The sequence below is a fragment of the Lycium barbarum genome, chromosome 12 (assembly GCF_019175385.1).
Source record: "Lycium barbarum isolate Lr01 chromosome 12, ASM1917538v2, whole genome shotgun sequence".
Lineage (NCBI taxonomy): Eukaryota > Viridiplantae > Streptophyta > Magnoliopsida > Solanales > Solanaceae > Lycium > Lycium barbarum.
Genome location: NC_083348.1, coordinates 32380672 through 32395601, shown reverse-complemented (window position 1 = coordinate 32395601; position 14930 = coordinate 32380672).

Here is a 14930-nt window from a genome sequence, read left to right as displayed (position 1 = left end):
TATATCGAAGATAATGATTCTATTTTCAGTGCTATTTAAGTTCATGATTCTTGAGACTCCCATGACATCGTCGATTTCATCTTACGATGGTTAATCCTTCAAGGAATGATATGGTGACAATGGTAATACTAATGATGATATTGATTTCATTTATGTATTTTTATGTGTATGTATGTATGTATGCATTGCATCCCACTGATCAGCTGGAGATAATACCGCGCCTACATGGCCGGGCAAGATAACACCGCGCCTACATGGCCGGGCAAGATAATACCGTGCCTACATGGCCGGGCAACATAGCACCGTGCCTATATGGCCGGGTAAGATGCTGTATATATTACCGTGCCTTAATGGCCGGGCAAGATGCTAAATATATTACCGCACCTTAACGGCCGGGCAAGATATTGTATATGTATATATGGAAAACTTTTAAGCATGCACGACATTCGCCTTAAAAGGGCATTCAGAGACACAGGTTGATCTCTTTTCTATTACTTCATCCTCAAACGTTATTATATTATTTTCCGTGTTCGGTATTGTATACGATAAAATCCGGATATATACTGGGCCGGTGAGACCGGAGATCGAGGGAAGAAAGAAACAAGCACGAGCATGAAGACTTTCTTTTGGGACCCGAGGAGTGCTTGATCCGAAGAAGGCGAAGGACATCGTTTGGTCCGATTTCTCCATAGCCGAGTTGATCGTGGACGTTGGCCCGGTTGATCATGGCCGTTGGACCGGTTGATCGTGGCCGTTGGTCCGGTTGATCGTGGCCGTTGGTCCGGTTGATCCGTTACACAATTGCCACGCGTCAATACCGTTCTACCACATTGTACTGCCAATCGTACGGGTGTCAGACCGTACGACAAAACCTTATCCTTTTTAGGATTTTTCTTTATTCAAAAGGGCTTTATGTTGTACAAACCGGAATTATCCTAAAAAACATCATGCACAAACCGGAATTATCGGGTAGACTAACTAAATGGGCCGTAGAAATTAGCGGATATGATATCGAATACAAGCCTCGGACGGCCATCAAGTCCCAGATCGTGGCCGACTTTGTGGCGGACTTCACCTCGGCTATGGTCCCCGAGGTTGAGAAAGAACTTTTGCCAACCTCGGGGAAAGCTTCGGGTATTTGGTCGCTACACACGGACGGAGCCTCGAACCTCAAAGGTTTCGGGCTAGGAATCGTCCTTAGAACCCTCGCCGGGGATGTCGTTCGACAATCCATTAGAACTGCTAAATTGACTAACAATGAAGCCGAGTATGAGGCTATGATTGCAGGTTTGGAATTAGCCTAGAGTATGGGGGCCGAAATAATCGAGGGAAAGAGCGATTCTCTTTTGGTCGTTAACCAGATGAATGGCATCTTCGAGGTCAAGGTCGAACGGATGCAAAGGTATCTGGAAAAAATCCAAGTGATAATACACCGGTTTAAAGAATGGACCATGCAGCATGTACCGAGGGAGCAGAACAGCGAAGCCGATGCATTGGCCAATTTGGGATCTTCGGTCAAAGGGGAAGAAATCAACCCCGGGACTACGGTGCACTTGATGAATTCAACAATAGAAAACGGACATGCCGAAATAAACTCAATGGGTTTAACTTGGGATTGGCGCAACAAATACGTCAACTACTTGAGAGACGGAAAGCTCCCGAATGACCCAAAAGAATCACGGTCACTAAGGACAAAAGTTGCGCATTTCTGCTTGGTAGACGACCAATTGTATCGACGGTCTTTCTTCGGACCCCTGGCCAAATGTTTGGGTCCCGGTGAAACGGCGTATGTGATGAGAGAGGTGCACGATGGGACCTGCGGCAACCACTCCGGTGCTGAAGCCCTGGTCCGAAAGATTATCAGAGCCGGTTATTACTGGAACCGGATGGAGGAAGATTTTAAGAATTTTGTCTGGAAATGCGATGGGTGTCAAAGACATGCCCCGATGATTCATCAGCCTGGGGAGTTGCTGCATTCGGTGGTGTCACCTTGGCCTTTCATGAAATGGGGAATGGACATTGTTGGTCCATTGCCATGGGCACCAGGTAAAGCCCGTTTTATTCTATTTATGACTGACTATTTATCCAAATGGGTTGAAGCGCAGGCCTTCGAAAAAATTAGAGAGAAGGAAGTCATTGACTTCATATGGGACCACATCATCTGTCGTTTCGGCATCCCGACTGAGATAACTTGTGATAATGGACCTCAGTTCATGGGCGGCAAAGTCAATGATTTTCTCGAAGGGTTGAAGATCAAGAAAATCGTATCAACTCCATACCACCCGTGTGCGAACGGACAGGCGGAATCCACGAATAAAACAATAATTCAAAATCTGAGGAAAAGACTTGAAGCGTCGAAGCATCACTGGAGGGAAATACTACCGGAGGTATTGTGGGCTTACAGAACCATATCGAAATCAAGCACGGGGGAAACACCTTTCTAGTTGGTCTACGGGGCTGAAGCCCTCATTCCCGTAGAGGTTGGTGAACCGAGTCTCCGGTTCAGGTATACCACCAAAGAGTCAAACGAGGAGGCCATGGCCGTAAAACTCGATCTCACGGATGAACTTCGCGAAAACGCATTGGTCCGTATTGCAGCCCAGAAGCAGAGAATGGAAAGGTACTATAATCGGAGAGCCAATTTTCGACATTTCCAAGTTGGGGACTTGGTGCTTTGGAAAGTTACCTTGAACACCAAGAATCCCAACGAAGGAAAACTGGGTCCGAACTGGGAAGGACCGTACAAGATAACCGAGGTAACGGGCAAAGGATCGTATCAGCTGGAATCCATGGACGGACAACGGTTGCGCAATAACTGGAATGTGGCTCATTTGAAGAGATACTACTGCTAAGGTATGTACACCTCGTATTTTACTATTAACCCCTTTTCCTTTTGGCAGGAAGTCAAGTACCGGATAAAGTTTGAATCTAGGTCTGAAAACACGTGTTGCACTCTTTTTCTTAGTACGGTTTTGTCCCAAAATGGGTTTTTCGACAAGGTTTTTAATGAGGCAACAAGTACAACGCGTTAATTGACAAAGACGAGGACAAACGCCCAAAAACTCGGGGTCCCGGCCTACGAGTGGGGGCTTAATAGCGCTTGCCCGATCTTGCAGCTCGGATAAGCACTAGGGGGCTATTATACCCACATCGAGGTTTACCTCGGTTGGTGAAAAACGGAGGAGCTCAACAAACCAAGACCGAACCTTCTATATTAGGTTTCGATGTAAGGACCAAACGATCAGAATGAATCGTGTCCACTCATTTGCTATGGCAAAACCAAGACCGGACCTTCTGCATTAGGTTTCGATGTAAGGACCAAACGATCAGAATGAATCGTGTCCATTTAGTATTTGCTGCAGCAAAAGCAGAAGAAAACAAAAATTCTCATATCATGTATGTACAAATACTTGCAATACAAAAATTATCGAAAGTTTGGATTACGTTATTTTGGATGACTTCTTGCTAAAATATCCTACCCCGATGATTATCGCCGTATTTTGGCATTGCTTCTGTTACACCTCGAAAAATCTTCCGTTGGTACGAAAGTGAATGAACTAGTGATGAGTACGAGTGTATGACGCTCCATGAGTAAGAAATAACGTTCGACGACCTTAGGCGAGATTTCAAAGGCATCCGATGCAAGACGAAAATGTTAGCTAAGATAAGGCATGGTATGTGATGAGCAAGGTAGGCAAATGGATGTGGATGATTAGAATGAAGAGTCACAAAATGTGAAAAGTTGCAGGTTTGCAATCAGGCCAGTCGGTCGTAAAGTGAAATACGGACCGTAAAATGGTGTACGGTCCGTAAACTGGCCTGTCGTATTTTGGCATTTGAGACTTCAACTTTCTGCCAGATGATGAATGGTTAAATACGACCTGGAATACGGACCGTAAAGTGATTTACGGCCCGTAAACCATGGTCGTAAATCACCATGTCGCAGCCTGAGTTTCTGATTCTGTTATGGTTAAAACGACCACGAAGGACGGTCCGTAAACTGGAATACGGACCGTAAACCAAGTTTACGACCACTGTGCACTTCAATTCAGATTTTTAAGTCATTAAATAAGGGGACCAAGACTTGTTTCATTTCACTTCTACATCACACCCCTTCTCTCTAAAACATCTCTATACATTTATTATACAAGTTTTCAAGGATCATTAGTCATCAACAATATTAATCAAGTGAATCAAGTGTAAGAAACACCCATTAAAGATCATCCAAGTCAAGAAATCCAAATGGAGAAAAACTAGGATTTTTGCTCAAGTGGAGTGTTTCGACTAAGGCTTGTTCCTATAACATCTAAGGTAAGATTTATGGTATTTATATATTTTTTAAGGTATTTGGACGTTGAAATTCTTGGATTTTAGAAGAGTATAGCAAAATGGGTCATGAAAGATGAATAGTGACGTTTTGAGAAATAGTTTGAATTGAATCATGATTGTTGTTGTATTGTGACATGAATGGGTTATAAATGACGTTAAGATCATGAAATAGGCATTGTATGTGAATGGACGAAATCGTGTGTTATGGTCTTGAATATGGAAAATTGAAAGTGAATTGAGAATATGGATAATGTAGATGACTAAAGGCTATTGTTATGATATTGTAAATGTATTGTTGACGTTTGGGAGTTGAATTACGATATGGAGGAATGTTGTATAAATAAAGGAGATGTTGTCCGATTTTCCCTAGCTTTAGCCATGTATGTTAGTTGTCAATTCTAACGATAGTATGACCTTAATGAAGGTAGAAACGTGAGCATCAGAGGAGTACGTGCAAGTGTAGAATAGTTCAACGAAAAGGTATGTAAGGCTAACCCTTCGTTCATTAGGCATGGTTCTTTGGCCAATCATTTATCCTTCTATGAGCTCATGATGTGCTCCATATGATTCAATTCTCAAAGCTACTGAGCCTGCGATCCTTGATGTGTACTACGTTCCTCACACGACGAGTAAGCCTATAATGCAGACGTAACGATAATAATGATGATGATAGTAATGATGACGATAATAATGATGATAGAAATGATGATGATAATAAAAATGATGCTAAAGGTGCCTATGGGCTATTATACTTATGTGTGCCTATGAAGGGCTATAATGAAACCCCGAGATTATAACGCCGGGTAGAATATATGTATATGTATGTATATGATTACGTAACGCGCGCGCACATCTGCAGATGGTACGGATAACCCTGATTCCTTGGTAGGGCCAGGTAGATATAACCTTGAGCCTTGGTTGGCCAAGTATGTATGAAACACCGAACCTTTATGGTCGGGCATGCTATGTATATCTGTATATATGTGTATATGCTATGTATATGACATCATTAAGAGTACGAATATGTTATGTATATGAGATGTAAATGATTATGAGGGTATTTAAGTACGGATATGGATGTATGTATGCGGATACGCAATAGAAACGGAATGTCTCTATGGAAAGCAAGTAAGTGCCATGATGATGGTATTATTGTCTCCCCTTCTATGCTACTTCACATGTTGTTCATTATGCTTCTATATCAATGTTGATCATGCTTTACATACTCAGTACATTTTTCGTACTGACGTCCTTTTGTTTGTGGACGCTGCGTCATGCCCGCAGGTGCACAGGAAGACAGACTTGGTCCATAGCTGCTTATTCAGAGATTACATAGCAGAGCTCCATTTGCTTTGGAGTCATAGCTTTTGGGTACTTATTCTTTTGTGTATATAATTATGGGCATAGCGGGGTCCTGTCCCGCTCATGTGATATGTTATACTCTTCTTAGAGGCTCGTAGTCACGTGTATATGGTTAGCTATGTCTGGCCTTGTTGGCCCGTGTTTTGTATATTATTTTGTCGGCCACGTCGGCCCATGTACGTTTGATGTGGCATAGATGCCTATGATGTTATATAGGAAATGTTTTCGCCCAAATGGGACTAGTATGATTGATGACTAGAATGCATGATTTGATTTATGGCTCACCTAGACGTTATGTGAAAGTATGTTAAAAGGGTGCGCAGGTGGGGTAGCGCCGGGTGCTCGTCGCGGCCCTATTTGGGTCGTGACAAAAGTGGTATCAGAGCAGTTCAGTCCTAGGGTGTGTCTACGAGCCGTGTCTAGTAGAGTCTTGGTTATGGGTGTGTTGCGCGCCACACTTATAAACAAGAAGCTGCGGATATTTTAGGAATGATTGACCTTCTTTCTTCATAAGAATCGTGCGATAGAGCTATGATATAAGAAATTCGTGTTCCTTAATCGTGTGTTGTGTATTTCAGAGATGCATAAAAAGAGAAAGGCTACAGCAGCCCAAAAGGGCAAGACGGTGGCAGAAAAGCGGGCTAAAAGAGCACCGCCACCGGTAGTAGAGGAAAGTGAGTCCCATAGTGTGGCTCAATCTCAGTCCTCCCAGACAGTGGCTATTACTGAGGAGTGTGAGGCAGCCTCCGCCCCAGCTCCAGCTCCTCCACCAGATGCTTCGGGTCAAGATGTAAAAGAGGCCATTAATTTTCTGACTCAATTGGTTGCGGCCCAGACTCAGAGGCAAAGTTCAGGGCAAGGTGATAGGGCTGTTTGTGCAAGGGCCCGTGATTTCATTACTTTGAACCCTCCAAAATTCTTTAGATCAAAGCCGGAGGAGGACCCTCAGGATTTTATTGATGGTATGTTAAGGACGCTTCGATTGATACATGCTTCGGACACCGAGTCGGTGGAGCTAGCATCATATAGATTGAGAGATGTCTCGATCCAATGGTATACGGTTTGGATGGCTTCACGGGGAGCCAATGCACCTCCCCCGGTATGGCAAGAGTTTGTTGATGCTTTTCTCCGTCATTATATGCCTCCAGAAGTTCGGCGAGCTAGGGCCGATAAATTCTTGAACTAGAGGCAAGGTAGTATGAGTGCCTTAGAGTATAGCCTCCGCTTCAATTCCTTGGCCAGGTATGCTTCGACTATGGTAGCGGATATGGGTGACCGGGTACACCGATTTGTGAATGGCCTAGGGCCACACTTGATGGATAGATGCTTGATTGCGTCCCTTTAGGACGGTATGGATATTGCACGCATTCACGCCCATGCTCAGAACTTAGAAGAAAGCCAGCAGCAGCAGAGAAGTGAATGTGAGCAAGATAGGGGCCATATCAAGAGGGCCAGATCGTCGGGTTCGACGAGCGAGTTTAGAGGTGGGCACAGGCAGCAGTTCCCTAGACATTAAGGCTATTCTATGACCAATGCACCTCCACGATTTTTAGGCCAGAGATTTGATAGGTCTACCCGTTCAGGGCCGAGTCAGAGTTTTTCAGGGTCTCAGTTTAGAGGTGATTCGGGTCAGGCGAGGCCACCCGTACCACGATGTTCCTAGTGTGGGAAGTTGGATTGGGGACAATGCCGATCAGGTTCAGACGTTTGCTATTCATGTGGTCGGCCAGGCCATATTATGCGTGATTGCCCCTCAGTTCGTGGTAGAGGTGGGACCCAGCCAGCAGGGTCGGTATCCGATCTTCAGCATCCGTACGCTCTACGGGGCCAGGTTCACATGCCCCAGTTGGCCATGGTAGAGGCAGAGGGAGAGCTCCCAGTTCTAGCGGTCCTCAGCACCGTATTTATGCTTTGGATGGACACCAAGATCTTGAGTCTTCTCCTGACGTGGTCATATGTATATTATCAGTACTCTCTCATGATGTATATGCTTTGATTTATCCGGGATCCACATTATCGTATGTTACTCCATATATTGCGGGTCGATTTATAGTCGACCCGGAGTCGATCAACCCTTTTGAGGTGTCTACACCCGTGGGTGAATCGGTAATAGCTAGCCGAGTATATAGAGGTTGTGTAGTTGTGATATGTGACCACCGTACTATAGTTGACTTGCATGAACTAAAGATGGTGGATTTTGATGTCATTATGGGCATGGATTGGTTGGCTTCTTGTTATGCCAATGTTGATTGCCGGATGAAGATGGTTCGTTTCCAGTTTCCGGGAGAACCAGTTCTAGAATGGACAGGGAATACGGCGTCACCAAAAGGTAGGTTTATTTCCTATTTAAAGGCAAGAAAAATGATCACGAAAGGGTGCATTTATTATCTAGTGCGAGTTCAAGATGTAGAAGCTGAGTCGCCGAATCTTCAGTCAGTTTCAGTGGTGAGTGAATTTTCGGATGTTTTCCCGGAAGAGCTTCCAGGCCTTCCTCCCGAGCGGGAGATTGATTTTGCTATTGATGTGTTGCCAAAAACTAAGCCCATATCTATTCCTCCCTATAGAATGGCACCCGCAGAATTGAAAGAGTTGAAGGAGCAATTGAAAGACTTGCTTGATAAAGGCTTCATTAGGCCTAGTTCCTCCCCGTGGGGAGCACCCGTATTGTTCGTCCGAAAGAAAGATGGCTCCTTGAGAATGTGCATCGATTATCGCCAATTGAATAAGGTAACGATTAAGAACAAATATCCTCTTCCGAGGATCGATGATTTATTTGATCAATTGCAAGGTGCCAAATGGTTTTCAAAGATTGATTTGAGGTCCGGGTATCACCAAGTGGGGGTTAGGGAGAAAGATATCCCTAAGACAGCCTTCAGAACAAGATATGGCCATTTTGAGTTCCGCGTAATGTCATTTGGGCTAACTAATGCGCCGGCAGTGTTTATGGATTCGATGAACAATGTGTTCAGGCCCTTTTTAGATCTATTCGTGATTGTATTCATCGATGATATCTTGGTGTATTCTAGGTCCGAGGCAGAACATGCGGATCATTTGCGTATTGTCCTTGGAGTTCTTCGAACTCGAGAGTTGTTTGCAAAATTCTACAAGTGTGAGTTTTGGTTGAACTCAGTGTCATTTCTGGGCCATATTGTTGCAGCCGATGGTATTCGAGTGGATGGCCAAAAGATTGAGTCTGTGAAGACTTAGCCAAGGCCCACGACTCCTACGGAGGTTCGTAGCTTTCTGGGCTTAACAGGTTATTACAGGAGATTCGTTGAAGGTTTTTCTTCTATTTCCGCACCACTCACAAAGTTGACCCAGAAGTCAGCAAAGTTTCAATGGACAGATGCTTGTGAACGCAGTTTCCAAGAGTTGAAAGATAGATTGACTTCTGCCCCAGTCTTGACCCTTCCAGAGGGATTGGAAGGATATGTTGTTTATTGTGATGCTTCAGGTGTTGGGCTAGGTTGTGTGTTGATGCAGCATGGTAAAGTGATTGTGTATGCTTCAAGGCAATTAATTTTGGGAATCTTTCCAATAGGGGTTAGGGACCCGAGTTAGCCTTAGCACGGCATTTCATCCACAGACCGGTGGACAAGCTGAACGTACTATTCAGACTCTTGAAGATATGTTACGGGCATGTATGATGGACTTTGGAGGTAATTGGGATGATCATTTGCCACTCATTGAATTCGCTTACAATAATAGTTATCATTCTAGCATTCAAATGGCACCGTATGAGGCTTTATATGGGCCGAAGTGTATATCCCCAATTGGGTGGTTTGAAACAGGGGAGGCTCAGTTGATAGGTCCAGACTTGCTTCAGCAAGCCATAGAGAAAGTCAAGCTCATACGAGATCGGTTATTAGCAGCTCAGAGTCGTCAAAAGTCCTATGCGGATAATCGTCGAAGAGATTTGGAGTTCCAGGTGAAAGATTAGGTATTCTTGAAAATGTCGTCGATGAAGGGCGTGATGAGATTTGGCAAAAGGGGGAAGCTTAGTCCCCGGTACATTGGGCCTTATGAAATTGTGTGCAAGATAGGCAAGGTGGCCTATGAGTTAGATCTACCTCCCGATTTAGAGTCAGTCCATCCAGTTTTCCACATGTCGATGCTCCGGAAATGTATTGGAGATCCTACTAGGATCATCCCAGTAAATGATGTGCAAGTGACAGAGAAATTGACTTATGAAGAGATACCCATTGCTATACTAGACAGGCAAGTATGGAGGCTTAGAAACAAAGAGGTGGTCTCAGTAAAGGTTCTATGGAGAAGCAGTAAAAGAGAGAAAATAACGTGGGAAGCGGAAGAAAGTATGCGATCTAGATACCCACAATTATTTCAGCCCTTGGAAGAGATCCAAGATGAGACGTCAAGATCATAAGGTATGTATGTTTTGTTTTTATGCTTTTGGGTCGTGTGTGGCCAAATTTTGTTGCTATTATGTTGTTGCCCTGTGAGGCTTTGTTATTATGGGATGCTGTGACAGGTTGGTAGTGCCATATTATAGGGGAAACTCTGGCGAAATTTTCATAGAACTCCCGAAGACTTTAGTATTCGAGGTCGAATGTTCCTAAGGGGGGGGGGGGGAGAATGTTACACCTCGGAAAATCTTCCGTTGGTACGAAAGTGAATGAACTAGTGATGAGTACGAGTGTATAACGCTCCATGAGTAAGAAATGACGTTCGACGACCTTAGGTGAGATTTCAAAGGCATCCAATGCAAGACGAAAAAGTTGGCTAAGATAAGGCAAGGTATGTGATGAGCAAGGTAGGCAAATGGATGTGGATGATTAGAATGAAGAGTCAAGAAATGTGAAAAGTTGCAGGTTTGCAATCTGGCCAGTCGGTCATAAAGTGAAATACGGACCGTAAACTGGCCTGTCGTATTTTGGCATTTGAGACTTCAACTTTCTGCCAGATGATCAATGGTTAAATACGACCTGGAATACGGACCGTAAAGTGATTTACGGCCCGTAAACCATGGTCGTAAATCACCATATTGCAGCCTGAGTTTCTGATTCTGTTATGGTTAAACACGACCACGAAGGACGGTCCGTAAACCAAGCTTACGACCACTGTGCACTTCAATTCAGATTTTTAAGTCATTAAATAAGGGGACCAAGACTTATTTCATTTCACTTCTACATCACACCCCTTCTCTCTAAAACATCTCTCTACATTTATTATACAAGTTTTCAAGGATCATTAGTCATCAACAACATTAATCAAGTGAATCAAGTGTAAGAAAAACCCATTAAAGATCATCCAAGTCAAGAAATCCAAATGGAGAAAAACTAGGGTTTTTGCTCAAGTGGAGTGTTTCGACTAAGGCTTGTTCCTACAACATCTAAGGTAAGATTTATGGTATTTATATGTTGTTTAAGGTATTTGGAAGTTGAAATGCTTGGATTTTAGAAGAGTAGAGAAAAATGGGTCATGAAAGATGAATAGTGACGTTTTGAGAAATAGTTTGAATTGAATCATGATTGTTGTTGTATTGTGACATGAATGGGTTATAAATGACGTAATATCATGAAATAGGCATTGTATGTGAATGGACGAAATCGTGTGTTATGGTCTTGAATATGGAAAATTGGAAGTGAATTGAGAATATGGATAATGTAGATGACTAAAGGCTATTGTTATGATATTGTAAATGTATTGTTGACGTTTGGGAGTTGAATTACGATATGGAGGAATGTTGTATACATAAAGGAGATGTTGTCCGATTTTCCCTAGCTTTAGCCATGTATGCTAGTTGTCAATTTTAACGATAGTATGACCTTAATGAAGGTAGAAACGTGAGCATCAGAGGAGTACGTGCAAGTGTAGAATAGTTCAACGAAAAGGTATGTAAGGCTAACCCTTCTTTCATTAGGCATGGTCCTTTGTCCAATCATTTATCCTTCTATGAGCTTATGATGTGCTCCATATGATTCTATTCTCAAAGCTACTGAGCTTGCGATCCTTGATGTGTACTACGTTCCTCACACGACGAGTAAGCCTATAATGCAGACGTAACGATAATAATGATGATGATAGTAATGATGACGATAATAATGATGATAGAAATGATGATGCTAATAATAATGATGCTAAAGGTTCCTATGGGCTATTATACTTATGTGTGCCTATGAAGGGTTATAATGAAACCCCGAGCTTATAACGCCAGGTAGAATATATGTATATGTATGTATATGATTACGTAACGCGCGCGCACATCTGCAGATGGTACGGATAACCCTGATGCCTTGGTAGGGCCAGGTAGATATAACCTTGAGCCTTGGTTGGCCAAGTATGTATGAAACACCGAAGCTTCATGGTCGGGCATGCTATGTATATCTGTATATATGTGTATATGCTATGTATATGACATCATTAAGAGTACGAATATGTTATGTATATGAGATGTAAATGATTATGAGGGTATTTAAGTACGGATATGGATGTATGTATGCAGATACGCAATAGAAATGGAATGTCTCTATGGAAAGCAAGTAAGTGCCATGATGATGGTATTATTGTCTCCCCTCCTATGCTACTTCACATGTTGTTCATTATGCTTCTATATCAATGTTGATCATGTTTTACATACTCAGTACATTCTTCGTACTGACGTCCTTTTGTTTGTGGACGCTGCGTCATGCCCGCAGGTGCACAGGGAGACAGACTTGGTCCATAGCTACTTATTCAGAGATTACATAGCAGAGCTCCATTTCCTTCGGAGCCATAGCTTTTGGGTACTTATTCTTTTGTGTATATAATTATGGGCATAGCGGGGTCCTGTCCCGCTCATGTGATATGTTATACTCTTCTTAGAGGCTCGTAGTCACGTGTATATGGTTAGATATGTCTGGCCTTGTTGGCCCGTGTTTTGTATATTATTTTGTCGGCCACGTCGGCCCATGTACGTTTGATGTGGCATAGATGCCTATGATGTTATATAGGAAATGTTGTCGCCCAAATGGGACTAGTATGATTGATGACTAGAATGCATGATTTGATTTATGGCTCACCTAGACGTTATGTGAAAGTATGTTAAAGGGGTGCCCAGGTGGGGTAGCGCCGGGTGCTCGTCGCGGCCCTAGTCGGGTCGTGACAGCTTCATTCATATACCCTATTCCGGGCACTATGGTTGAAATTCGACAAAGGCAACAAGGTTACAGTGAACCGAGCCAAAATCTTTAAACTCCATCAAATGGGGACTGTTATTTCAAATTTTGCTACGGGCAAAAAACTCGATCAAATTCCCGGACAAAACGTACCGGACGAAGAGAAAAGCTGATATTCAGGCACAGTGCGGAATAATGACTCCGAGTCCGCTTGTCCTTAAAACGGACCGACAATTCGGGCAAAAGTCATAACAAACATTCAAACAAAAGAATAAAGAAAAACAAGAAAAATGCATGTTCCGTTTATATAAAGGTTTTTACACTGGAAACCCTTACAAAGGCAAAAACCAAAAGGCTAAGTATAGGCCCCTGGTCTATCCGGTATGGCTGGATCTGAAGTGTTCAGACATTGTCCGCTCAGAGTAGTTACAGTCAGTCTCGAGGGCTCTCTTAGCTTCTTCCTCGACCCTTTTAGCTTCGAGTATCAGGGCCAGAAGATCCGCAAAGCCATGCCCGGCTTGCTCAAGGGTGATCCTCCTAGACTTCCATCGTTCATACTCCACAGCAATCGTAGTATGAGCCTCGGCAGCCTCCACACTCTTGAGGGCTTCTGCCAAATCGGCCTCGGCCTGGGCTAACTTTGCCACCAGTTCATCCCGATCTTCTTCGAGGACCTTTTGTATTTGAGTTGCCGACTCGAGCTCGGCCTAGAGAAGGTCATTAGCTTCGGTCGTCTCCTCAAGTTCGGTTTTCAGCTCATCACATACCCGGGCCCTGTCCTCTGCTTTCTGCTCAAACACCTTCATCCGCTCTTTGTACGTGGCACTCTCAGATTCGAGCAGATGATGCCTTTCGGCCATGCTCGTGGCATCGGACTTGACCGAGTCCAGCTCCCCCCGGAGTTGAGAGATTGTGGTTTCGAGCTCACCAAGCCTTAAAGAAAAACGAGTGTTGTCCTGGCTAAGGCCGACTTTGTCCTCTTCTAGAAGCCGGTTCTTTTCGACCATCTCGGCCAGCTCATCCTTTAATCGAAGGTTTTTCGCCTTTGTCGCATCGAGCTCGGGTTGGAGGTTTGAAAGAGTAACTGCTCGGTTCAACTCATCCTCCTTCACCCACAAAAGGTGCTGAAACTTCTCCGTTTCTCGACCTTGGGTATCCAGTTGGCCCTTGAGATCGTCAACCTCTTGCTGAGCACGGACGAAGGCTTCGTTAACAAGCACCACACTCTGTAAAAGAAGCAAGTTAAAACTCGGATAAACGAGAAACTAAAATTCTCAATGAATTGTGCAAAGGATGGCTGATAAACTTACTTGATTGCCCGCGTGCATGCCCTCGTTAATGAGACACTGCCAAGGGACTCCATTCATCTTCCATTTGTCCGAGTCCGAGATGGGCGGCCTCAGGTAGCTTGCTACTCCCACCGGGAGAGACAAAAAGCTACAATCCTGGTCCACACTTGGGGCCGGACACGCACCAGGCTATCCCTAGCTCCAGTCTCGGTGGTCCGGCTAGCCGCCCTCGTGGCTGGAGGGATCGGGAGATGTCCAAAACCAGCGGCTTCGCCGGTAGTAGGAGGAGTGTCCGAGAACATTTCATCAAACTCATCCGACCTTGAAGCCGGAGTTGGAGAACTCGGAGCGGCCTCAGCAGCTTCGGCAAAGGCAGGGATCTCCGAAGTTGCAGCAGTCTCATAGTCGGGCAGCGGACCAACATTCGTTGGAACTTCGGTCTCGGGGACTGGCTCAGTCCTTTGACCGGCTTCAGCAGCAGGCGCCTTCCCAGATCTTCTTGTCCTTTGCAGGGGGGTTTCTTCGGATGAAGCGTCACCTAAAATATCAACGAATTCAATCGACCTTAGAGGAGTCGGGTAATGAATTTCTTCCCCACCTATGTGTAATGCCGGAGCTGAGGGTCCTTCCCCGGCTGAAGGAAGTGATGGAACGGTGATACCCTCCTCCGGAATAGAAGCCATGGAAGGGGCCACACCGATCCTCCGAACGAGAAGCTCGTGCTCTGTTTCATCTCTTAAAGTACGAACGACACTCCTCGCCCTCTTCTTCGGTTTCTGCCCTTTGTCTGAGGGATTGTTTCTCTTATTGGCGGCAGTAATGATACGGGATGTAC